The sequence below is a fragment of the Danio aesculapii genome, chromosome 4, assembly GCF_903798145.1.
Source record: "Danio aesculapii chromosome 4, fDanAes4.1, whole genome shotgun sequence".
In the NCBI taxonomy this organism is placed as follows: Eukaryota; Metazoa; Chordata; class Actinopteri; order Cypriniformes; family Danionidae; genus Danio; species Danio aesculapii.
In genome coordinates, this window is record NC_079438.1 from 15,594,771 (window position 1) to 15,622,587 (window position 27,817).

General features: G+C 44.4%; 1 pseudogene; it reads left to right on the top strand.

Annotated features, from left to right (window-relative positions):
- Nucleotides 1–1,227: 1,227 nt before the first annotated feature.
- LOC130222229 (gastrula zinc finger protein XlCGF57.1-like) lies at nucleotides 1,228–27,817 on the top strand (annotated as a pseudogene).

Genomic DNA, 27,817 nt, shown 5'->3' on the forward strand with positions numbered 1-27,817 from the left:
ATAAAATATTAAAGAAAATAAAGTGTCAATAACAATGCATATATGTCCACCCTGTCAAGGAAGGATTTGTGACAGGCTGGACAATGACAAGGAGGACATTTTTGGCTAAAGATAGCATTTATTCAACACATGTTATACCTGCAGCTGTAAAGTGTTTCCCTATTTAAGCTCTTTGTATACGATTTAAAAGCTATATCTTTAATTTCTGATTTTTTTAAATTCATTAATATTTCACTATGACAGAGTGGACATGTTAAGCTTGACAACATTCATTTTCAAACACAACATGAGGAAAAATAGGAAACATAAGTGTAGATATTTACTGTGTGCACATCAGATGTTTAAACCTTCTCTGAAGAAAAGCAAAATGGGCAGGGTGATGCCAATGAGTAGATCACAGGGTTTCTTAAAGTGGCATTTACCACATCATGACAGGGTGGACAGCGATTTTAAGGACACATGCAAAATGATTAATGACATTATTAAAACAGAAAAAATAAAATTATTAAAATGACTTCTCTTTAAAATAACTTGTTAAAGACAATAAGAAAATTTAAAAATCTTTTTTTTTTAAATTTGATCAAATTTACCTACATTTTAGACTCACTGAAGTTGTCTGAGCAGTGTGTGGGACATGGCAAAATCACATCTTTTCAATGAAAGAATATGGCAAAAACAGACAAAAACATATTTAAAACAAACAAAACACTTATAATTCTACCTGCATGTGTGTAAAGGTTTAACTAATTATATCAAAACTCAGAGTTTCATTATTGTGCATTATGTTCATATAGGACTGATTCAATCTTGTGGGACATCAAAGGCACTTTATAGCGATAATGACCCAGCTAGTGAAACTAAAACATGTAGTAGTAATGGGTACTTTTTACTTAAAGTGCACTTATTTAATGTTTGTTAATGTTTGTTAACGTGTGCACAGAATGTGTGTGTAAAGTTTCTGCTCAAAACACTCATCAGATTATTTGTTATACTTTTTAGAATGTTGAGATTATCTGCTTTAAATACTGAGTCTTAGTGGATTAAAAAAGTTTAGAATTAAAATTAAAATGTCTTAAAATGTTTATAATAAAGGTTTTGAACTCCAACTGCTGAATATATGTGTGTCTGTGAGAAAGTGGAAAACGAGGGAGAAATGTATCAATAAGTCATGACTGCAGCAGTAAGTGGCAAAAACGCTAAACATAAAAGACTTTTATTTTGGCGTGACGTGTGACGTCATAAGGCCGCGCCGCTCCCGCACTGTAATTCGACCGGAGAAAGGTTTGTTTTAAAGCGTTTACATGAATATAAAGCGATTGATTAAAGTTTCAGATTTTTTAATTTTGTACCTGCTGTTATTATTTTAACCCTTTATACAACGTAGCACTGTTTTACTCACAGTAGTGAGGGCTATTGTTTGAACAACAGAAATGTGTGTAATAAGTGTTTTAATGAAGGTTTAATGTATTAAATAGCATAATGTCGTTCCGTTCTAAGTATACATCACTATATAAGAAATGGAGTAATATTACTAGTTTTAGTCAGCTTAATTTGTGGCTATTGTTTCTTGCTCTGACTTTCTTTCTTTTTGTTAATTACTCTCATATAAAGAAACTGTTGAAGCAAGTGTTGAAGAGAAGTTATTTTGTTTCTGTTCATTGTTTTATTTATTTAACCAGGACATTTTTATTGTTTCGTTCATTTTAAACAGGATAAAGTGTCCAAACACAGAGAAAAACTCCTGCTGAAGCGACTGATCTCCACACTGTTATAAAGATGGCATTTATTAAAGAGGAGAGTGAAGATGTGAAGATTGAAGAAACATTCAGAGTCAAACAGGAAGATCTGCAGGAACAAACAGGTTGATTTTCATTCTCAAAGACCAACTCAGTCATTTGATCCTCATTCAGATATATTTTAATATTAAGAATACTAAATTAAATCCATCTTGCAGCCCTGAGTGTGCTGCCTAGTTCTCCTAAATGCACATAAGCACTCATTGAAAGACAGGAATGAGTTTCTTTCTTGTTATTTGTTCTCATGTCTTTTGTCATTAGTTTTATGTATTATTATTCTCTCATCTTCTCAACCTTCTGAAGGTTATTGCTTTTCCTGTTCTTCTATTGTTTATAAAGCGTCCTTGAGCACAGGCGCTATATTAAAAAAAAGTTAAATTGAGCTGAGGATTTTTGACCTACAGTATTCTCATAGAAGATATCTGCTATTACAGTGATAGTGTTGACTTAGTACTTTCCATTTGCAAATGTCACGTTGATCACAATTTCAACTTCTTTATGGGTTTAAACTTGTTTTTAGTAGTTGTTACTAGTTCTCACAGATAGTATCTGAGTTAGAATTACATAATTATTATAATAACTAATTACCCAGGCTATTGTGTTAAAACAGGGTTTCCACGGGGTCTTAAAAAGTCTTAAATTTACTGAAATATTGTGTTGTAGATCTTTAAATCTTTTTTTAAACAAGTCTTCATTTTCCTTTGTTCATGTTTTGCTACACAATCTGGCTAAAATCCATACAATCACCAACAATCCATCTCAATAAAAACTTTCAACTTTTTATTCAAAAGGTCATTTTAACTCTATTTATCATAATAGTTTAATTATTTTCCTTACAATAACATTTGTTTAAAAGAGAGATTGTTGTGCATAGATTTAGCTTATTATAGGTTTTAAAACTTTTAAAGCATTTGTTAATTGGTTTTTTATTTTAAAGAAAGTTTATGTTGGAAAAAAGTGTGTGGACACAAGTAAAGCTTGCTTGTTTTTACACATTATTTAAGATCTTTTGCTAAGAAATATCTAAAATATTTACATTTTTTTATTATTCATTTAATATTGTATTATTAAATGTATAAAATTATTATTATTATTTATTTTTTAATAGGTCAAATAAAATCCTTTCTATCTGGGCCATTTGAAAAATTCTTTAGCCCTTTATGAGTGTAAAATTTCATTCATAATGGTCTTAAAATTGTCTTTAAAAGTCTTAAATTTAACTTCAAGTGAAACCTGCAGAAACCCTGGTTTAAAGTATGTCAAAGTACGTGGATGCCTCCAATTTTAAATATGCTGAATGAAATGGACACTAAAATAATTAATTATTATAAAACATTGTACAGTATTCTAAACTATATGATGTTGCTGTAGGACGACGTGAGACAGGAGGTTAAGTGAAAACTCAGAGTACTTAATCCCTGAAATGAGAGAAACGCTACGGTTACTAAAGTAACCCTTCGTTCCCCGAGGGGGGGAACGGAAATGCTATGTGGAAACTTCCACTATGGGGATTTCGTCAGAATCCAATCATCTGAAAGAGTATAAAAACGGGCCAATGAAATGCCAATGAGTTGGCAGCGTCAGCGTGCACAGCTGGCGTCAATGACAATCAGTCATGCTATAAAGACGCAGCCAGTGCCATGCTCGACATCCTTTTCTAGCTGAAGAGACTTTCACGCTCAACAGCTAAGGGACAATCGTTGTGGCGAAGGAACATAGCATTTCCGTTCCCCCCCTCGGGGAACGAAGGGTTACTTTAGTAACCGTAGCGTTCCCCTTTGGATGGGGAACTCCAATGCTATGTGGAAACTTCCACTATGGGGAAATCTATGGAAAACGCCACAACGAAAGAACCTTACTGCGTCCCTGGCGAAGGGTGTGCCAAGCAGTAGAGTGAGCGCACCTACAACGCCCCGAGACACAGTCTTCCAACGTGTCCCCTGGCCCTCACTTACCTGTTCAGAACAGTTATGTTTTTCGGGGAGTCGCAATAACCCAGTAAAATAGGTTTTGATACGACAGTACGTTGGGAAAGCGTTCAGTCCCGATAGGGAGGACGCTGCGGAGCTCACCTGTTACCCAGAGGGGAGACCTGGTGACAACCTATGGACTAGCCCAGAGATGGGGAGTCCTTGCATAAGGATGGTTAGCGGGGAGGGAAGACACGAGCCTGCCCTAGAAGGGGGGACTATACCGTGGCTGAGTGAACGTATGGGATCGCCAGCGGGGATCACACATAGCAGGCACCTATACCCAGAACGCGGGCTGACCATCGGGCATGCCGACAACGTAACGGGCCAACACCTGACTCCTCCGCTGAGTCAGGTGCTGGGGGCCTCGGAGGAACTCTGCAGGGTTCGCCAAAGAATGGGGAACTAAACTGACAAAGCTGAAAAAGCGCACGTATTTCCGGGTTAGGGAGAGTGGCGCAGCAAGCGTGTTTCGACACCTCAACCGAATCGTTTCCTCAATCACCAAGGGTTGCCTAATACCCTTGAGGAAACCGGCTCCACTCGCAGATTGTAACCTTGCAAATGTATTGGGTGTCACCCAACCCGTAGCTCTACAAATGTCTGTCAGAGAGGCGCCGCGTGCTAACGCCCAGGAGGATGCGATGCTCCGTAATGGAGTGCGCTCTCACCCCCGGGGGACACGGCTCACCCTGGCCCAAAGGCGAGGGAGATGGCATCCACTACCCAGTGGGCCAACCTCTGTTTAGATACGGCACTTCCCATCTGCCGACCACTGTAACGGACAAAGAGCTGGTTAGAGGATCTAAGGCTCTGAGTGTGGTCCCCATATATTCGCAAAGCGCGAACAGGACACAACAATGAAAGGGCTGGGTCTGCCTCCTCCGCGGGCAGCGCTTGCAGGCTCACTACCTGATTGTTAAATGGCGTGGTAGGAACCTTGGGCACATAGCCGGGAGAGTAGGCCGGCCCGAATTCTAGGCACGAGTCACTGACCGAAAATGCCTCCAGGTACCTAACCCTCTTAACCGATGCCAACACGACCAGCAGAGCTGTCTTCAAGGACAGAAATCTCAAGGATACTGAGTCGAGTGGTTCGAAGGGATCCCCACGTAGGCTCGTAGCACTACCGCGAGATCTCAAGAGGGTATGAGAGGGGGGCGGGGGAAAACATCCGCCTCGCACCTCTGAGGAACTGGATGATGAGGTTATGCCTCCCCACGGTGCCGCCATCCACGCATCATGATGAGCGGAGATGGTGGCCACGTAAACCCTCAGTGTGGAGTGCGACAGCCTTCGCTCCACCTGTCCTGAAGGAAAGAAAGCACAACACTGATCTGGCAAGAAGCGCACCACTCAGTGAATAGACTCCACTCCAGGGCGTAGGCATGCCTCGTAGAGGGTGCACTAGCCTGAGTAATGGTATTAACCACCGCCACCGGTAGGTTACCTACGTCTTCCTCGTCGCGTCTTATGGACCCCACGTGGAGGTTCCACAGAACTAAGCGAGGGTGCCAGATGGTGCCCTGTCCCTGAGAGAGTAGGTCCTCTCTCAAAGGGACTCGCCAGGGGGGGCGTCGCGAGGAGGGAGAGTTCTGATATCCAGGTCCGGTTGGGCCAGGGGCGCAACTAGCAAGACCTGCCCCTCATCCTCCCTGACCTTGCACAGAAACTGCGCGAGTAGGCTCACTGGGGGGAGTGCATACTTACGCATGACTCGGGGTGGAGTCGCCATTCTCCCGGGGAAGGAGCTGCCGTGAGAGCCTGTTGGCCGCACGGTTGAGCCCATCCTGGGTGTGAATAGCAAGCAGCGACTTCAGCCGCGTATGACTCCAGAGGAGCAGACGGCGAGCGAGCTGAGACATGCAGCGGGAGCGTATACCCCCATCCGGATGGAACACGCTACCGCGGCCATGCTGTCCGTCCTGACCAGCACGTGTTGCCCCCTCAGCACCGGTAAAAAGCGGCGCAGAGCGAGAAACACTGCCAACAGCTCTAGGCAGTTGATATGCCAATGCAGCTGGGTCCCCTCCACGGGTCCGCAGCAGCATGCTCGCTACACACGGCCCCCCCCACCCCATACTGGAGGCATCTGCCGAAACGACAGCCTGCCTGGACGCCTGACCTAGGGGCACACTGGCCCGTAGGAAGGAGGGGTCCTTTCCAGGGGGTGAGGGTGCGGTGACACAGCGCAGTGACAGTCACTCGGTGTGTGCCCGCGTGCCATGCGCGTCTGGGGACCCGATCGTGAAGCCAATGCTGTAGTGGTCTCATATGGAGCAATCCGAGTGGCGTGGCCGCGGCTACGGATGCCATAGGCCCCAGGAGCCTCTGAAATAATTTCAGGGGGACCACTTTTTTTTTTTTTTTCCTGTCGAACTCTCTCAGACAGTTCAGCATTACCTCGGCGCGCTCTTGTGAGAGGCGCGCCTCCATAGTGATCGAGTCCAGCTCCAACCCGAGAAAGGAGATGCTCTGCACGGGGGCTAGCTTGCTCTTTTCTCGGTTGACCTGAAACCCCAACGGGCGGAGGTGCCGGAGCACTTTGTCTCTGTGCATAATCAATTGCTCCCGAGAGTGACCTAAAAATCAGCCAGTCATCGAAATAATTGAGCGTGCGGATGCCGGCGAGCCGAAGGGGCGCGAGGGCACCCCCCGCGAGCTTGGTGAAAACTCGCGGAGACAGAGAGAGCCCGAAGGGGAGGACCTTGTATTGCCACGCTCGACCTTCAAACGCAAACCGCAGAAACTGCCGGTGGCGTGGAAGTGTGGAGATATGAAAATACGCGTCCTTCAGATCTATTGCTGCAAACCAATCCTGAGGACGAACGCATCGCGTGATGCGCATCTGCGTAAGCATTCCGAAGCGGGCTGTAAAACCCGCGCTCCATCTCGGCTGGAGGGCCGGCTCGATTGCATCCTTCGCCAGGAGGACAGCAATCTCCTCTCGCAAGACAGGGGCGGACGCAGGACTGACCCTGGTCGCCCGTGAACCTGGGAGGCCGTTTCGCGAACTGAATCGCATAGCCGAGTCTGGTCGTATGGATGAGCCATTGCGATGGGCTGGCCCGCGCTAACCAGGCAGGCAGAGCCCCCGCAAATGGTCCCACCCGCACGATCGCTGACGTGCCAGCGGCGGGGCAGCGTGGAGTGAGTGGGCTCATCCGGGGAGCGCTGGGGTCCCACAGGAGAGCAGGAGAGGAGATGTTCTCGTCTCGCACTCAAACTCCAGGAGAGGGGCTGGGAGTGGAGAGAAAGGAGACCGTTCTCTCGTGCTCCATGAGCCATTGGCGAAATGCACCGATCCTGCGAGCTGGAAGGCATAGCGTCCCAGACTGGCAGTGTTCGGGCTGTCACATCCGGAGGAGGGGAAAAGTGCTCTTTCACTGAGGATTTTGATGGCGTTTTTTTTTTTTTTTTTACGCCTTTAAATAACGTGCCCCGCCCTCCAGCGGGGAAAGAGCAAATTCCCTCCTCCCCAGATGGCCCGCCTTAGGGACGCTTCGCGGTCCGTTTTACCAAACTTAGCGGCGCCCTGGGCGGGGGACGCTGGTTGCCGGCGCGATGCTCGGCGCAGCCGCGTGGCCGGAGGCGCAGGCGGGGGCGGCGAAGCAAAGCTGCGGGCGGGCGTCCTCGGCGAAAAAGCAGTGGATGTGGATGGCTCTGCGGGGGGGAGCGGTCATACAATCCCGCCGATAGAGACCTCGCCCATCGCCTCCGACTGCTCTATCACCGGCGTGAATTCCTGGGCGAATTCACCGCCAGTGTCGCCGAACAGGCCAGCCTGGGATATGGGTGAGTTAAGAAAGCGAACTTTGTCAACGTCACGCACATCACCAGGTTTAGCCTGAGGTGGCATTCCTGGATCACGGATGTGATCATCGTCCTTCCCAGGGCACACACAGCCGACTTTTTTTTTTTTTTTTTTTTGTAAGAGCATAGTCGGTTGCGGTGCGGAGCGCATGCTCAGTCCTGGGTCAGAACCATCCTCGCGCAGCCGGGCCAGCGCCTGCGCTTGGTAGCGCTGGCAGGTGGCCATAGCGTGCATGGTGAGGGGGAAGGCGCACGCAGCACACTGCGTGAGCCTACTGTGCCCATCCAGGAAGAAGGGGATGGGGAGGCTTAGAAGGTCTCGCCTTCATCCTCCACATCACACCCCTCTAATCGGTCCGGCCGCGGAGCTGGGGGATAAACCATCTCCAGAGCCACGGCCGAAGCAGCCTGGGGAAGCACAGCCGCAAAGTCTGCTTCTGGATTCGACGCCGCGCTCAAAGTCCCGGAGGGAGCGAGCGGGTTCGAATCCTCGTCAGACCTTGACAGCCCAACCTCCAAGGATGGTGAGGATGGAAGCGCACGCAGATCGGGCAGAAAAAAGTGCCCTCAGGACAGCGTGAGTTTACTGTGCACTTCCGGGAAGAAGGGGACGGGAGGCTTTGAAGGTCTTGCCTCCTTATATCCTCCACATACACCCATCTAGTCGGTCCGGCCGCGGGGCTGGGGGATAAACCATCACCAGACCCACGGCCGAAGCAGCCCGAGAAAGCACGGCCATCACGTCTGCTTTTTAGATGCTAACGCCGTGCTCTCCACCCCGGAGGGAGGGAGCGAGCGGGCTCGCATCCTCATCAGAAAATGACAGCCCATCCTCCGATGCAGCGATGGACATCTGACCCCCGGTGTCATCAGGTGAGAGAGCGACCATCCAAGGACGGAGCGCTTCTCTTCACCTGAAGCTTGGATGGAGCGCGTGGAGGAGCGAGAGGTCCACGGCCCGGGGGGCGGCGGATTTACTCTCACTGAAACCCTCAGATCTGCCCGAGTGCCAACCGCAGTGCGGGGGACAACTGGGGTGGGTGGCTCTTTTGCAAGAGCGAGCCGCGATCTTAACTGCGCAACAGACATGACATCAGTGATGGCATGCACTGCCCGCGAGCACCACATTAACATGCTGGACCCCCAGACATGAAACGCTGTGCTCGTGCCCATCATCCGGGGATAGGAAACCACCGCATCCAGAAACGCACGGTCGGAGTGACGTCTTGAAAAAGACGCGCTGCACGACCGTGTTGCTCTTTTAGGAAAGCTTTTTTCCTATATACAAACCGCTCTTGGAGGACCGGACCCAAAGGACGCCAGGCAAGGGAGAAATGCCCAGCTCGACCATCTGCCACTGCGTATACGCGCTCTGGACCGGGAGAAGCTGCTTCTCGATCTCTCTGTGTAGACACAGGTTGGAGATACCCTCAAAGACTCTCTCAGAAGCTTCGTGAAAGGCTCTGAAAGCGAAAGGAAAGGATGTCGAGCATGGCACTGGCTGCGTCTTTATAGCATGACTGATTGTCATTGACGCCAGCTGTGCACGCTGACGCTGCCAACTCATTGGCATTTCATTGGCCCGTTTTTATACTCTTTCAGATGATTGGATTCTGACGAAATCCCCATAGTGGAAGTTTCCACATAGCATTGGAGTTCCCCATCCGAAGGGGAACTCTGGGTTTCCGTTTCAAGTCAAGCCTGTTTCTTAAAGAGAGGTAACTTTAATTCAGTCTGTTACCGTGGTAACTTGCTCTGTGAACCTAACCTGGTCAGTAGCAGGTTTTATTCTCTAAACTCTGAGTTTCTGTTGGTCTCCTCCGATGTTTTTTAAAGATGAAGCGGTATTTCTCACTTAGCCTTACGTTTCCAGCTACTTATTTTTATGTGCATTTTGGATAGGCTATGAGCATAAAAAAATCAGTTGAAACGTCATGATGCACATAACTTTTGAGAAAAGATAAACTCATGTAAACTACGCAAGCACTTTTACGGAACAAATTCCAGTATGTACATAAAAAAAGGTTTGTGATAAGAGATCATATGATGATGAAAATGTGTGTGAATGGACAAACCAGCAGACTGAGCACACTGTAAAACATCTGAAATGTTGTTTTGGTCATTCTAAAATGTTTCAGTATTAAAGTTATTAGATTATTAATTACCTCCAGAGCGTTTGAATCGTGTCAAGAGCGTCTGTTCTCCAATTCTCATGGCTTCAAATGCCACCCCGTGTTCACAGTGTGTTGGCATTGTCCTCTGAGGTGAAAGTCATTTATTAAATAAAGAAAAGATTCATGTAGCTTCTTCTACCGCAGTAAATTCTGGTTTTACTGTTGATATTTGGCACCAGTTAGTCAGGAAGTGATGATTTTGTTCGCTTTGATTCATTGGCTGGAAACGCCAATTAATTCATTAATTTTCTTTTCGGCTTAGTGCCTTTATTAATTTGGGGTCACCACAGTGGAACGAACCGCCAACTTATCCAGCACATTTTTATGCAGCGGATGCCCTTTCAGCCGCAACCCATCGCTGGGAAACATCCATTCACACTCATACAGTATGGACAATTTAGCTTACCCAATTTACCTATAGAACATGTCTTTGAACTTGATGGGGAAACCGGAGCACCCGGAGGAAACCCACACGAGCACGGGGAGAACATGCAAACTCCACAAAGAAATGCCAACTGACCCAGCCGAGGCTCGAACCAGCAATAATAGCATAAAATATTTGGCATTGCCAATCCACACTCTTCTTTCCAAGAATTCCTTTTTTATGCAAGGAATTTTCTTATCCCAGAGAAATGTAGAAATACAATTATTCAACTCCTTGAAAAATGACTTGGGAATAAAAACAGGCATGGTCTGAAATAGAAACAAAAATCATTGTAGTATTGTCATTTTAATGGAATTGATCTTCCCAGCCAAAGATAAAGGAAGGGTTGACCACCGCGTCATGTCTCATTTGGCTTTGTCTAATGTCGTTTTAACATTATTATTGAACAAATCCTTATATTTGCGTGTCACACTCACACCCAGATATACAAATTTATCAGGACTTACTGAAAATGGAAAGGATTGGAAGGGCATTTGCTGTGCTCTATTATTGATAGGGAAAAAGAGACTCTTTGCTAGATTGACTTTGTATCCAGAAACATTTCCAAATTTTGAATTTATTATAAGAGCTTTTGGAATACATGTATCTGGATTTGACAGAAAAAGAAGCAACGAAATGCAGTTTAGGTCTAACCAGCAGTGCAAAAGCAGCAAGTGCAGGACACAGGTATAAGTTATAATAAAGAGCAGAAAAACTATGGTGATATTTACAGATGAGATGGATGTACTATGAACATTATATACAGGTTGTATTAGCTATGAACAGAGATTTACAATAAGTGAATATATGTACAGGTTGATATTAATAATCAGAAGTGTGCAGATAGATAAACATAGAGGTAAAGTTGGTTTTATATACGCACATTCTGACTTTCCCCTTAATAATATAATTTTATAAAAGTATTATTTGGAAACCCTAAATAGCGAAATCATATTAGCAGCCAATGACTCTCAAAGTACAACATCGTTCACAGTCGAGTTAAACCATAGCCAATGAAGAGTCATAGCAAGGTTGATCGTTTACCGTCACTCTTCTTATTAGCATTTATGGTGAAAACTGCAATAAAATAATAAACCAGTTTTCAGATATTGTTTTGACAGGTATTTGCACTTACATATCCATAACATAAACGGACTACAGTTCTCTTTGCAGTAGGAATTACACTAACAAACAAACTTTTTTACAAAACGTTGTATTTCTTTTTACAAAATAATCACTGACATAATGTCTTTAACATGTCTAATGTTCAAAACATAAACTTACGCCATTGCCTCTATGGTGATTTTAAGCAGATGGTTTATTGTCCGAGAGAGCACATGTCTGACAAGGCTCCCACAAAGATCCAGGATCACTAGCAGGAAGTGACTTAACAGGAAGTTTGTCATAACGCAAAATAAAAGTATTCCTTTTTACACATAAAGTAGATTAATTTATTAAATTATGAATTTCACATTATACACAGGGAATATGTATAAAAAATATTTAAAGAAGATATTTTAAAGTGAAACTTCTTAAAGGGCAACACAATCCCCATCTGACCTATGTAAGGTCACTATGAATTTCTGGACTATACCCCAATTTCCAGATCAGTCTTTGGGAAGAAACAGAACAACCTCTGAAATCGGCCTTCGAAAGGTTTTTATATTCCCATGGTCAGTTGTTGAAACCTCAACCTTTCTCACAAATCGATCCTTTGCTGGGAATACAGCAGAGACTCTGGCCATGGACCAACAGTTGCGATCTATCTGATTATCCCTGAGCAGAACTAGATCTCCCACTTGAAGGTTTCTGCGAGGTACTGTCCACTTTGGTCTGTGTTGCAAGCAAGGTAATTATTTACGGCTCCAGCGTGTCCAGAACTGGTTTGCAAGCACCTGAACTTGTCTCCATTGCTTTGTATACAGCTCCTTGTCAGAGAAATCTCCAGGGGGAGGTGGAACTCTTGTCTTCTGTGTAAGGAGCACTGACAGTGAAAGTACGAATAGTTTTTGCGGGTCTGCCGACACAGGTAAGAGTGGACGTGCATTAATAATAGCAGTAACTTCTGCTAGTAGTGTGCAAAGAACTTCATGGGTTAAGCGAGATTTTAGCTGCAGAAACATTGAATCTAAAATTCTTCTTGCAATGCCAATCAGGCGCTCCCTTGAGCCTCCCATGTGAGAGCTGTGAGGTGGATTGAATTCCCAGCTGCATCCTTGCTCACTAAGGTACCTCTGCACCATCTTGTCCATATCAAGTTCCTTGTATGCCCCAACGAAATTGGTACCGCAATCGGAGCGGAGCTGTTTTGCAGGGCCTCTTAATGCGAAGAACCGCCTGAGAGCATTTATGCAACTTGATGCATCCATAGATTCAATGACCTCAATGTGTACAGCTCTCGAGATCATACAGCCAAATATGATGGCCCACCTTTTGCTCTCTGCCTGTCCTCCTCTGGTGTACCTAGTAGTGACAGACCCTTTTGTGTTGCTTTAATTACAACATTCGTTGCTTGGTCCATCTCATCTGGAGTATGTGGTAAGTCGCATCTGTGCAAACCCTTGCCTTTGCTTGAAGGATTTTGCGATGTGAACTATAAGTGCTAATCCTCTTACTAAAGAGGTGAAGGTGGAGAAACTTTGAAATCTGGTAGATATAAGCCCTGCTTCCTCCAGGTAAGTTGCACATGTTTGTATTTGAGGACGAATTTCTGCATCATTCTCAGGGTCAATTAGCTTAAACATCTCACTTGAATTAGTTTTTTCTGCAGGTGGCTGTCAAAGGAAGGAGGGACCGGTAAACCAGGAAGTCTGTGCCAGGTATGATGCAGGTAAGGATCGCGACGCATGATTTACTGGATTTTCTTCGGTAGTACACAGTGCCATTGCTCAGGGGCCTCATGTATCAACACTGCGTACGCACAAAAGCTTTGCGTACGCCAGATTTCACGCTCATGTTTGGATTTACTAACGATAAAATGAACGTGTGCGTTGGTCCACGCCAACTTCATCTCGCACATTTCTTGTGTGTGTTTGTTTTTTCCATTGGCAACTCATAGAGGCAATTGTGTTAAATTGCACACTACAAAGTATCTTTGAGCCGTGCAATGCTGGCTGTATGGGACGAGATCATCCGCATGTCTAGCAGGTATATAAGGTTTCAATACCATGCAGTTGACCAGCCAAACATTAAATCGCAACTTGCAGCGATTGCTGGTTTTCCCAATGTACTCGGAGCAATCGACTGCACGCTCATTGCTATAAAGCGCCATCTTAGATTAGATTAGATTATATTCAACTTTATTGTCATTACACATGTACAAGTTCAAGGCAACGAGATGCAGTTTAGGTCTTACTAGCAGTACAATAGCAGCAAGTGCAGGATACAGGTAAAAGAGTCAGTGAGGGGAAGAGTTCAAAAGGGAGACAGCTCTGGGGAAAAAGCTGTTCCTCAGTCTGCTGGTTTTTGTCCAGGGGAGCCTAAAGCGAGGAGAGAAAAGTCTGTGAGCAAGGTGAGAGGAAACCTTAAGAATACTGTGTGCTCTGCGCAGACAGTGTTTCTTCTGGATGTCCTCAATGGCTGGCAGTGTGGTCCTTGTGATGCGTTGGGCCGTTTTCACCACCCGCTGCAGTGCCTTACGCTCAGCAACAGAGCAGCTTCCATACCAGACTGTGACGCAGTTGGTCAGGATTCTTTCTATTGTGCAGCAGCAGAAGTTCACCAAGACAGCTGATGAAAGTTGGTTGTTCTTAAGTTGCCTTAAGAAAAATAGGCACTCTGTAAATTCCTTCCAGGTCTTTCATCAGTTCTTCATCCAATGACTGAGCTGCTTAGGGGTGACACTGAATGGACCTGGAGCGAGGCACATATGAAGGTGTTTAACAGGGTGAAGAGCATGTTGAGCAGAGCACCAGCGTTAGCATTCTATGATACTACCAAGACCACAGTGGTCAGCGTTGACGCAAGTAGTTATGGTCTAGGTGCTGCCCTGTTTCAGCAGCAGGAAGGACTACTTCCGATTGATTTCTGTTTAAGGACTTTAACTGAGTCTGAACGCCGCTACTCGCAAATCGAGATGGTATGCATAGCTGGAGTGAGGGCATGTGAACAGTTCTCGCGTTACTTGCAAGATATGGACTAATTTGAGCTCCAGACTGATCATAAGCCACTTGTACCATTGAATAACACATACGATGTTGACAAAGCTTCCCTAAGGTGCCAACGGTTACTGATACATTTGATGAGATTTAATGTCAAAGCAGTGCATGTACCAGGCAAACAGCTCGTGGTGGCAGACACTCTTACCAGAAATCATCTGACTCATTACACTGTGTCTGACACAGAGCGTGACCTGACAGTGCATCAATGCCACGGGACTGAGCCCAGCTCCACTGATGATCGGACGTCAGATCAGAAAGACAGTTCCAATACTACCAAAGAAAGTATATTGTGCAAATAAAGGAAGGCACAATCTCTTGCCAAAACAGAGACATATTCAGAGTGTCCCGGATACTCCTAAAACTCCTGAAAACACTTGAGACGCGACATGGACAGTCTGTGACTAAGAACAGTGAAGCCAAAGACAGACCCTCACTTGAGACTGATTTACTCACAGACTCTACAAATCGGTTTGCTACCCCAATTTCCAATGCACTACACACTCATACACCCTCTAGCAAAAGAACCGTTACTGGTAGAGAAGTAAAACAGCCAGTAAAATTTAAGGATTGTTTTGGGGTAGGTGTTTACACTAACCATACAGATGCAAAGGATCCACTTGCATGTTAACTTCTACAGTATGCTGTAAGATTGTGGGGAAAAAAGTGAACTTAAAAACATGTTCTGTGATGTTGACAGGTTATGGTTAAGATTGACGATTGTAAGCAAAACATATTTTTAAGTTGATATTGATATCTGTTACCAGGTTGGAAAAGTAATTTGCTTTGTTCCATGTTGCTAAAAGGGAACTTGTTATACATTTACTATAGGGGGGCTTCATCACTTTAAAGAGGGGAGATGTGAACAGGTTATTGAGATTGGCTGTTCTGTGTCAGGGTCCAGGGTTGCGGCGGCAAAGGGGGCAGAGCCAGCACGAGCAGGCTGACACAGAAGGCAGAAAGATCGCTAACGAGTGCATGCTTTAATAAAGTTATATTCTGAGTTCTAAAGCGATGGTCTACTCTGTTTTACATGACACCCTGTCTGCTTAACAAATTTTAGAAAAATATTTTGTTGAAATTATGAATATATACGAATAAAAATGGGCCACTTACAGCGTTCAAATTTGTGTCTTATCAATATGACCAAAAGGATTTTTATGATTTGTTATGTAAGAAACTCTGAAAACTGGACTGACACAGTTTCAAATTACTATAACTTCTATGTTAAGCAGCTTTGACACAATTTACCTTGTAAAAGCACTAGATAAATAAAGATGAATTTAATTGAACCTGCTTAAATGTGTACACGTTAATTGACCAAACAAAATATGATCTGATTTATTTTACATTTAATGTGCATCAAAATTACAGTGTGTGTAGCCAATATTTCCAAAGTCTTTTCACTTCTCAGCTTTTAATGAGAAATTTTAAGACTTAATGAAAACTAATGTTTTATCTTTTTATTCAGACCTAGTTGAAGAGAATGAGGGGAGTAAAGAGGAGGAACATCATGTCAAAATTGAGGATAAAACTCATTTACAGACTGATGGTATTTTGAAAAGGAGAGACAAGAATCGTTTCACCTGCACTCAGTGTGGAAGGAGTTTTGGAAGAAAAGGAAATCTTAAGATTCACATTATGATCCACACTGGAGAGAAACCATTCACATGCACTCAGTGTGGGAAGAGTTTCAGCTGCTCATCACACCTTAATCTACACATGATGAGCCACACTGGAGAGAAACCATTCACATGCACTCAGTGTGGGAAGAGTTTCAGCATATCATCATCCCTTAACCTACACATGAGGATCCACACTAGAGAGAAACCATTCACATGCACTCAGTGTGGGAAGAGTTTCAGACAATCATCACACCTTAATGAACACATGATGATCCACACTGGAGAGAAACCATTCACATGCACTCAGTGTGGGAAGAGTTTCATCCGCTCATCATCCCTTAATCTACACATGATGAGCCACACTGGAGAGAAACCTTTCACGTGCACTCAGTGTGGAAAGAGTTTCAGTTGCTCATCACACCTTAATCAACACAGGAGGATCCATACTGGAGAGAAACCATTCATGTGCACTCAGTGTGGCAAGAGTTTCAGCCAATCATCACACCTTAATCATCACATAAGGATCCATACTGGAGAGAAACCATTCACATGCACTCAGTGTGGGAAGAGTTTCAGCCAATCATCATCCCTTAATTTACACATGAGGGTCCACACCGGAGAGAAACCATTCACATGCATTCAGTGTGGAAAGAGTTTCAGCCAATCATCATCCCTTAATCAACACATGAGGATCCACACTGGAGAGATACCATTCATGTGCACTCAGTGTGGGAAAAGTTTCAACTGCTCATCACACCTTAATCACCACATGAGGATCCACACTGGAGAGAAACCATTCACATGCACTCAGTGTGGGAAGAGTTTCAGACACTCATCATCCCTTAATCTACACATAAGGATCCACACTGGAGAGAAACCATTCACATGCACTCAGTGTGGGAGGAGTTTCAGCCACTCATCACACCTTAATCAACACATGAGGATCCACACTGGAGAGAAACCGTTCTCATGTACTCAGTGTGGGAAGAGTTTCAGCCAATCGTCAAACTTTAATCTGCACATGAGGATTCACACTGGAGAGAAACCGTTCACATGCACTCAGTGTGGGAAGAGTTATAGCCAATCATCACACCTTAATCAACACATGAGGATCCACACTGGAGAGAAACCATTCACATGCACTCAGTGTGGGAAGAGTTTTAACTGCTCATCACACCTTAATCAACACTTGAGGATCCACACTGGAGAGAAACCATTCACATGCACTCAGTGTGGGAAGAGTTTCAGCCAATCATCATCCCTTAATCACCACATGAGGATACACACTGGAGAGAAACCATTCACTTGCACTTAAGCCGTGGTCACACTGGACTTTTCTGCCCATAGACTTCCATTCATACGCATGTGAAACGCAAGTCCGTGTGTCAAGTTTTGCAGTTCACTGCATTGCAAAGTTCAAGCTTGATGAACTCTGACCTGCGAAATCACATCACTTGACTGTGTGAGACCAATCGTAGATCAAAACATGACCTCTCTGGACAGAAATTTAAAATATGGACCAATCGCTCACTTTTTTTAATGTCTAATAATCTTGTTTAATCCCACCCTTTTTCTAGGGCTGCTCGAATATGAGAAAAATCATAAGCACGATCATTTTGGTCATAATTGTATTTGATGATTATTCAAAACTATTATCAGTTAAGTCAAAATTATTCGCCCTCCTGTGAATTTTTTTGTAAATATAAATATTTCCCAAATTTAACAGAGTATTTTTCACAGCATTTCCTATAATATATTTTCTTCTGGAGAAAGGCTTATTTGTTTTATTTCAAGAGTTCACACTTAGCTGATAATCAATAAAGTGTATATGGGATGCTGTCCCGGGAGAGAGCCCTGAGCTCGTAGTATCCTCGAGCCCGGGGCTCCCTCCCATTAGAAGGGCGAGAGGGGAGTTCGAGCTCAGGTAGGTCTCGAGAACTCCCCTGCTTGTCGCCGCGTGAGAAGTGTAAACTAGGGTTGTTTTCAATGATAATTTGGTTTAATCTATTGCTATGGTATATGTTTTTGGACGGTGGGAGGAAACCGGGGGACCCGGGGGAAACCCACGTGAACACGGGGAGAACATGTAAACTCCGCACAGAAACACCAACCAGCCCGATAGGAGGTTGGACCAGCGGTGTTCTTACTGTGAGGCAACAGTGCTAGCCACTGGGCCACTGTGTCGCCCTATCGGAAAAAAGGGGGAGGAAGTAGGGGTGAAAGGAGGGGGAAGCTTCAAGACGAAGATAACTGGAGTGAAAAACTCTGGTTATTTATAATGCTTCCGTAATCATCTAATGGGTCACATTACGGAGCTAATGAGGAGCCAGCTGTGTTGATCATAAGCACATGATCCTCTCGAAATTAGTTTATAAATAAACCACACTTCAAGAGTTCACACTTAGCTGATAATCAATAAAACGTATTTGGCATGCTGTCCCGGGAGAGAGCCCTGAGCTCGTAGTATCCTCGAGCCCGGGGCTCCCTCCCGTTAGAAGGGCAAGAGGGGAGTTCGAGCTCAGGTAGGTCTCGAGAACTCCCCAAAAAAGCTTTAAAGCTTGGGACAGCAGCCGCATATTGAAGTGCCCCCCAAAAGGCGAGAGGTCAGCGCCATATCCGGCTGCTGGATATGAATTGAAGGGAGATAGGTTCCTGCATGAGGGAAGTTGTAGCGCGCTCTTAGGAGCGGCTGGGTCAGGTTCGGGGGGGAGAATGGGGTTGGGCAGGGTGCCTAGCAGAAGGAAGGAGAGTAGCAGAGGGACTTGATGCTAGAAATAGGAAAGTAGCGGAGTAACTCGACGCTGAAAGAAGAAAAGTAGCAGAGGATCTTAACGCTGAGAAAGGGGTAGGGAGTGGGAAGGGAAGAGGGGTTATAGAGAGGGTGGAGAAAAGAGCGGAAGCATTCAACGCTGGAAGGAAGTGAAGGAGGTGCGGAGAAACTCAACGCTAGAGAATTTAGAACAGGACGCTAGAAAGGTAGGAAAGATGCGAATTGGCCTGGGCGAGAGAGAGAGGGGGGGGTACTCCGTGGGAGTCGTAGCTCTGGGGTTGACTCTGTGGGAGTTAGAGCTGAAGGGTTAGTCTCCTACAGGAGTCTAAATAGGGAGGGGGTGGTGAAAACATTCAACGCATTCAACGCTAGAAGGAAGGGAAGGAGGTGCGGAGAAACTCAACGCTAGAGAATTTAGAACAGGAGATGCGGAGGAACTCAACGCTAGAAAGCAAGAAAGATGTATATTGGCCAGGGTAAGGGGGAGGAGGGGGGGAAGGGGGTAATTGATAGACTCCGGGGGAGTCAGATCTTGGAGGGTGATGCTTAGGCTGAAGAGATGAGAATAGCTGAAGAACTCAACGCTAGAAGAAAGAGATAGTAGCGGAGCAAACATTCTCTTTTCCACGCTGGAAAAACAAAAGTAGCGGAGAAACTCAACGCTGGAAAGGGGGTATGGAGTAAAAGTTGGGGATGGAGGAAAGAGCGGAAGCATTCAACGCTTGAAGGAATTTGAATTTGAGCATCCAATATGTCGTAAAAGGCTAGAGTGAACATGCTTGTGAGTGCAAGCTGTGGAAACACTAAAGCCTTAGCGTAATGCGTGTATACATTTGAAGAGGATGCTACGTGTAATGGGGGGCTAGTCAATAATAACGGTTAAATGCGCTCCTGCGGAGGCATTTAAACTGCAGTAGCAGTGCTGGGGAGTGTGTCAGTAGTGGTATGTTAAATAGAAGCGTATGTGAGCTCAGGCAGAGCGTCGCTGCTGCGAAGGTGGTGCAAAGGGGAAATGAATCAGAATCAGAAAGAGCTTTATTGCCAGGTATGTTCACACATACTAGGAATTTGTTTTCGTGACAGAGCTTCTACAGTGCAACAGGATAACAGAGACAGGACAAAAAACAGATAATAAATATATTTTAAAAAATAGAAGTAAGTAGTGAGTGCAAATATACAGATTGACAAGTGTATGTACATGTTTATTACTATATACAACGTTATATGTGCAGCTGTTATGTGCAAATTGGCATGTAAAGTTGTTAAATAAGTGTATATGTGTATAAAAGTGTATAGCAAGTAGTGATGTTGGTTTCGCAATTATTATCATCAAGTGTTCATGAGATGGATTGCCTGAGGGAAGAAACTGTTTCTGTGTTGGGCTGTTCTGGTGCGCAGTGCTCTGTAGCGTCGACCAGAAGGTAAAAGTTCAAAGAGGCAGTGTGCTGGGTGTGAGGGGTCCAGAGTGATTTTGGCAGCCCTTCTGCTCGCTCTGGATAAGTACAGTTCTTGGGGAGTAGGAAGGGTTGTACCAGTGATTCGCTCAGCAGTCAACTATTCGACGTAGTCTTTGGAGGTCGTATTTAGGAGCTGAGCTAAACCAGACAGTTATTGATGTGCAGATGACTGATTCAATGATGGAGGTGTAGAACTGTTTCAGCAGCTCCTTTGGGAGGTTAAACTTCCTCAGCTGACGAAGAAAGTACATCCTCTGTTGAGCTTTTTTGACAATGGAGTCAATGTGAGTGTCCCACTTCAGGTCCTGAGAGATGGTGGTGCCCAGGAACTTGAATGACTCCACTGCTGCCACAATGCTGTCCATGATGCTCAGTGGGGGAGAGCAGGGGGGTTTCTCCTGAAGTCCACTATCATCTCCACTGTTTTGAGCGTGTTGAACTCCAGGTTGTTGTGACTGCACCAGACAGCCAACTCCTTAACCTCCTGTCTGTAAGCAGACTCGTCACCGTCCTGAATGACGCTGATAAGTGTAGTGTCGTCTGCAAACTTTAGGAGTTCGTGTACAGGGAGAAGAGCAGTGGGGAAAGAACACACCCCTGGGAGTGTTGGGCCAGTGTTGATTGTGCGGATACTGGATGAGAATTTTCCCAGCTTTACCAGCTGTTGCCTGTTCGTTAGGAAGCTGCTGATCCACTGACAGACAGAGGTGGCACAGAGAGCTGAGTTATTTAGGGCACGAGAAGTTTTGGGATGATAGTGTTAAAAGCTGAGCTAAAGTCAACAAACAAGATCCTCACATAGGTCCCTGGTCTGTCTAGGTGTTGCAGAACATAATGCAGTTCCATATTGACTGCATCATCCACAGACCTGTTTGCTCTGTAGGCAAACTGGAGAGAGTCCAGTGAGGGTTCAGTGATGTCCTTCAGGTGGGCCAGCACTAGTTTTTCAAAAGACTTCATGACCACAGATGTTAGCGCCACCGGTCTGTAGTCCTTTAGTCCTGTAAGTTTGGGTGTCTTTGGGATGGGGATGATGGTGGAGCGTTTGAGGCAGGAGGGCACATCACACAGCTCCAGTGATCTGTTGAAGATCAGGGTGAAGATGGGGGCCAGTTGGTCAGCACAGGATTTTAAACAGGCTGATGTTATAAAATCTGGGCCTGGGGCTTTTTTCCTCTTCTGTTTCCGGAAGACCTGGTGCACCTCATCTTTGTTAAACTGTAGGGCAGGTATGAGGGAGGCGGGGGGTGGTGGAGGTGTTAATGGTGGCGTGAAGAGCAGTTCAGAGTGGGTGTGGGGGGTTTTCTCAAACCGGCAGTAAAACTCATTCAGGTCGTTTGCAAGTCGTTCATTGTCTACAGTGCTGGGGGATGGTGTCTTGTAGTTTGTGATGTTTTTCATACTTTTCCACACAGATGCTGAGTCGCTGAAAGAGAACTGACTCCTTAGTTTCTCAGAATAGCTCCTTTTTGCGACTCTGATCTCCTTTTCCAGTGTGTATTTGGCCTGTTTATACAAGGCCCTATCCCCATTCCTGTAAGCAACCTCCTTGGCCTGACGTAGCTGTCTGAGTTTTACAGTGAACCATGGTTTGTCATTGTTGTATGTGAGTTGAGTCCTGGTAGGAATGCACACGTCTTCACAGAAACTGATATAAGATGTTACAGTCTCTGTGAGCTCATCCAGATCGTTTGTAGCAGCTTCAAAAACACTCCAGTCAGTGAGGTCGAAACAGGCTTGTAGATCCCGCTCTGTTTCGTTAGTCCATCTTTTCACAGATCTTAGTACAGGTTTGGCTGTTTTCAGTTTCTGCCTGTAGGTTGGAATGAGATGAATCAAACAATGGTCAGAGTGTCCCAAAGCTGGTCGTTGGACGGAGCGGTATGCATCCTTTATTGTAGTATAGCAGTGATCCAGAATATTGCTGTCTCTTGTGGGACATGTAACATGCTGTCTATATTTTGGCAGTTCACGGGACAGTTTTGCTTTGTTAAAATCCCCGAGAATGATTAAAACAGAGTCCGGCTGTGACGATCGCGTCTGCCCCAACTTTAGACACACCCTCTGTCAAGCCCTCTGACGCTAAAGCCCTGTGTGAATGGGGCATTAAAGAACGCAAATAGTTCAGCAGCACTGAGTAGGATAATCAGGAGATATATTGGGCCTGCTTAATATTTGCTCTTTCTCTGAGAAATATGCTTTAATATTTAAGTTCACTATCTGTTAATGACGCACAGAAATTGACAAATAACAGGCAATTTCAGCAGGGAAGTTCGTGCAAAGTGCAACATACAAAATTCAAACATGTGCGCAAAGCACTTTGTTGCAGTTTGAGTAAAAATACCAATATTTTGATACATATCCACACATAATCTTGCTTTGGCTTTGCTCCCTTTAAACAAGCTCTCTTCTCTTGACGCGCGCTGCTGCGTGTCCCTCACTTGTATAAACAATATCGAGAGGTTAGTAACTGAACTCATTTCAATATCACTGACTCGATCAATTAAATAAGACAGCGTGTAAAGACTTTACAAATAAGACGTGTAAAGTGCTGTCAATTGGCGTGTTGTCCTTTGCCCCCTTTAAATCTCTCGAATTATTATATGCAATCTCCTCAGTTATTGGACTTTTTAACTGACAAGGGAAAAACATCAAAAACATTTACCCAGCAAACACATAACGTTCCCAGGACGTTCTCGGAACGTTCCCTGAAGATTTCCAGAACGTCCTGTGAACGTCCCCACAACAAACACCCTAACGTTCCCTGTTAGTTAGCCAGGAAAGTTTTCTTGACGTTAATACAACGTTCCCTGCAGGTTCCCAGAACGTGCCCAGGACATCCCCTGCGTGTTTGCAGAATGTTCCCGGGATGTTCCCTGCAGGTTCGCGAAACGTTTCTGGGACGTCCCCTGCCAGTTTGCGGAATGTCCCCAGAAAGTTCTCTAAACAGTCTCCAAATGTCTGCATTAACATGCTTAAAGACAGATAATCAGACCAAAGAATACACATTTTCCATTGTTTATTGTTCAGAAAACGCACATAGTATGAACCATAAATGATGCATTTTAGAAATAGTTTTCATCTACATGAAATAGAAAGACTTTAAACAACAAAATACAAAACTGAATTGCAAATCTTTAAATTACATGAACAATATGATGCACAACTGGACAATTCTTAGAATAATTTGCAGAACTATATGACATTTTAAACAACAAAAATACTAAATGTATTTACATATGTTGTATGATTCATGACTGGTAAATTATTAAAATAATTAGCACCTGAAAAACAATATTTATAAACAGACATTTTAAAGGGCACATAGTTTACCTCTTTTTTAAGATTTAATATTAATATTATGGTTCTTCTGAGTGTGCCAGTTTAGGTTCAGTTTAAAACACAATTCAGATTTTTTATTATAATGTGTTAAAAAGTGTCACGTTGGGGGCGTGTCCACAGCTCGCTGATTTAGGGGTGTGTTGCTTCACATAAATTAGTTTCGGCTTCCCGCCAACGTAACAAGGGGGCGGGGCCATGAGCTCACCCGCTCTGCGTTTGCAACAGAGTCTGACAGGCAGACTGCGAGAACGAGCTGGAGTGAGAGGTTCAGCATTCAGTCGTACATGTACGACTCTGACACAGACCAAGCAGAGAGTACAAAATCATATGTGTCTTTGTACAGTTTTACAGCCAACTGTGTGCTAGTTTCAAGTGCTGAGCTTGTACACAGAAACTAATAACCACGCACACTGAATTAACTTTGACTGAGGCACCGGATGCGCCGCTCGAAGACGCGACACGGCACACCAGACACTCTCTGTGGCGCGGCTGAAACATGAACTGTCATGAATCGTCGCGCCACGCATTTTTGAATTCTAAACATAGGTTTCTGCAGCGGCCCGCGGCGCCCAGCCGTCGACTTAAGTGTACCCTGATAGAAACCTATGTTTAGAATTCTAAAACGCATGCTAGTTAAGATCACAGTGAGCTTCTGAGATTGCGAGAAGTGCAAACGGCTGAAGTATAAGGTAGACTCAATGAGAAGTACACATGTTTGCAAACCTACCTAAAGATACAACCAATAATTCCGATTAGAGTGATAATGTGGAGAATATTGATCTTGTGTTGAGCCCAACGAGCCTTGCATCTAAAAATAGAGCTAGGGTGTTCCTATAGTGATATCGCTTCGACTCACACTGAAAATGGCGGACGTGAATCAACAAACTGAGGACATTGTAGTGCCTGGACCATCTAATATGTCCGGTACTCTAAGAATTAGCTCATAAATTCGAATTAATTCAAAATAATTCTCAGGGATTTGAATCAGAAGATTCAAATGACTGACTCACAGTCAGAAACAGGTTAACACGTACATTTACATCATCTATTGGTCCACCCTAATAGAAGTAAGCAGCGTGATTTTAGCGTTAGTAAATCTATGTTATATTATTACGTGGCCAACAATAATAATATAAAACAGGATTTCAGTATTTATACAAGCAAGGTAGCAAGACCATATAGCTGAGGCAGTAACTTAGAAACACATACAACTCCGACAAGGATCTTAAAATGAAACACAAGTTTATTAAGCTAAACACACAGTACACTACTCTAAAAGATAAACATACAGATACACACACACACGGTTCTGAAATGGGTGAATGACTGAGGATGAACAACAAAGAGTCCCAAACGTCTCGCACTTGCTAAGTTCTTAGCATTGCAACCTGAGAAAACCACCAAGCAGAGAATCTGACTAAGGTTTACTGCTTAAATTTAACACCAGCTTCAGCAAAGAATGAATGTTGTTTGTGTTACTTGCGTTTCGATGACCAGTCACACTCGTCAGCTGGTTGAGGGAAACTCCGGCGAAGCCGATTGGTTGCAGCGCGTTGACGTGGCGGGGAAGTCCTTTGTTGGAGAGGGTTTTCCTTCGTCTTCTGGAGCGTGGGTTTCCCTGTCCCGGTGACGGAGAGTTTGACGTCAGCACTCGGGAAGTTTGTTGAATGGGAATTTCTCCAGTGACTGCTCCGGCAGAATTACGAGACTTAGGAAGTAAGAGTTCAGAGAAGTTGAATGATTGACCCTACCGCTGGACGGGGCTGCGTCCGAGTGTTCACGGGAAAGCGGTTATACGAGCAGAACAGGGTCAGACTGAGTTCATGCAAGCTGCAAACGTACACAGAAGCAACGTGAGCTCCTGTGAACGGGTCTCGTTGCCTTAGTGATGTAACGGCGGACAGACGCAGGCTTTACACGGGTAGTTCTTCTAAGAGCGATGTCCGGCAGGCGTGTTGTAAAGACGGGAAGCATGCAACGCAAAGTTTGTGCGTAGAAACCCTAAGTTAACTAAACCAGACTCATGCATTCTAACCGATGCATCACTGTGATCATCACCCTTGAACTGGCAACTTGGTTGAATACTTCAACATTCAGATTTCTTGTTAGTTTTTTCCATTTTAAACAGCAGAACGAAACTCAAACAAGTTTGGAACAAGTGAAGGATGAGTAAATGGAATTTTCAGTTTTTGGTGAACTGCCTTTAATGCCGTGCATATAGGCCATCGATCTGAGACCACCTCATTCAGGCGATCACAGACCGATTGATTTGGCGCGGATCTGACACGATTGCGGGATTCACATATGCCAGACAAACCACGCTTATTGGGCAAACACGACACAATTGACAAACAGTCGCAGCCAAATTAAACTTAAGTGACAAGGCAGCACTGGCCCGATTGGGTCAGTAACCATTCTCTTTATTGTCCCGAGCGTCTCGCACGCTGGCCCTGGGTCATCGGGCAGTCCTTATTGTCGAGCCCTGCATGTTAATGGACAGATCAAAATATGATCTGATTCATTTTACAGTTAATGTGCATCAAAATTCCAGTGTGTGTAGCCAATGTTTCCAGTGTCTTTTCACTTCTCAGCTTTTGATGAGAGTTTTTAAGACTTAATGAAAACTAATGTTTTTTTATTTCAGACCTAATTGAAGAGAATGAGGGGAGTAAAGAGGAGGAACATCATGTCAAAATTGAGGAAAACACTCTTTTACAGACTGATGGCATTTTGAAAAGGAGAGACAAGAATCGTTTCACCTGCACTCAGTGTGGAAAGAGTTTTGGAAGAAAAGAAACTCTTAAAATTCACATGAGGATCCACTCTGGAGAGAAACCATTCACATGCACTCACTGTGGGAAGAGTTTCAACCAATCATCAAACTTTAATCTACACATGAGGATCCACACTGGAGAGAAACCATTCACATGCACTCAGTGTGGGAAGAGTTTCTGCCAATCATCAAACCTTAATCAACACATGAGGAGCCACACTGGAGAGAAACCCTTCACATGCACTCAGTGTGGGAAGAATTTTAACTGCTCCTCACACCATAATAAACACATGAGGATCCACACTGGAGAGAAACCATTTGCATGCACTCAATGTGGGAGGAGTTTCAGCCAATCATCAACCCTTAATAAACACATGAGGATCCACACTGGAGAAAAACCATTCACTTGCACGTAAGCCGCGGTCACACTGGATTTTTCTCCCCATAGACTTACATTCATACGTGCGTGAATGCATCAGACCGGAAACGCAAGTTTGTGCGTCAAGTTTCGCAGTTCACTGCCTTACAAAGTTCAAGCTTGGTGAACTCTGACCTACGAAATCGCATCACTTGACTGTGTGAGACCAATCGAAGATCAAAACATGACCTCTCAGGACAGAAATTTAAAATATGGACCAATCGCTCACTTTTTTAATGTCTAATCATCTTGTTTAATCCCGCCACTTTTCGCAATGCCGTACAATAGAATTTTGCAAAGAAGAGGTTTCACACTGGAGAGAAAACCGTACAGATCTGATCAGTGTCTACAGAGTTTCGCTCATTCGGCGCAGCTTAAGAAACACATTGACAAAAAGTTGCACACATGACATGAATGCAGCAAACATTTTCTCATGTTCACAGGATGTTTCATGTCTGAATAATGTTTGAAAAGGCTTAGTGATGGTATACTGTTTTCCAACACTCCTTCACTGCAGTAGGTGGGGTTGTAAATGTGTTGCGCTCCTCACGTTTACCGTAAACAATGATGGCAGCTGAGAGAGAAACAGTTTCATAAACATCTGGCAAACAGCACCTCTGCGGCTTAAAATCTCTTTGCAAGTAATTGTACAGGTGTGGATACATCTGTACTCTACTCTCCAGTTTAATCATGTAGCTAGAGTTGTTTTGGATGATGTTCTCTGTTACGTCCTACACAAGTTTAGGGGAAATACAATGAACGCAACAATATTAGTTTAAAGAGCACTAAACTGGGACCAGTCACAACACAACAACGAGTAAGGTTCCAAAAATGTATTTACAAAAAAATCAGTCACACACAATGTAGTGTTAAGGAAGCTCTAGCTTCAGGAGGGGAATAAAGCCAAAATAACAAACAAAAACAGGGTTCTGTCTGGGAGTAAAACCTCTAAATACACTCAAAAAAATTATATGTTGGCATTAATTAACTTTTTTTGTCCACTGGTTCCACGTAACCGAGTTAAGTTGTCTTTAAGAAAGAATATTTATTTCAATAAACTTAAGTTAATTACGTAAAGCTAAAGTAATTTTGTTTAGT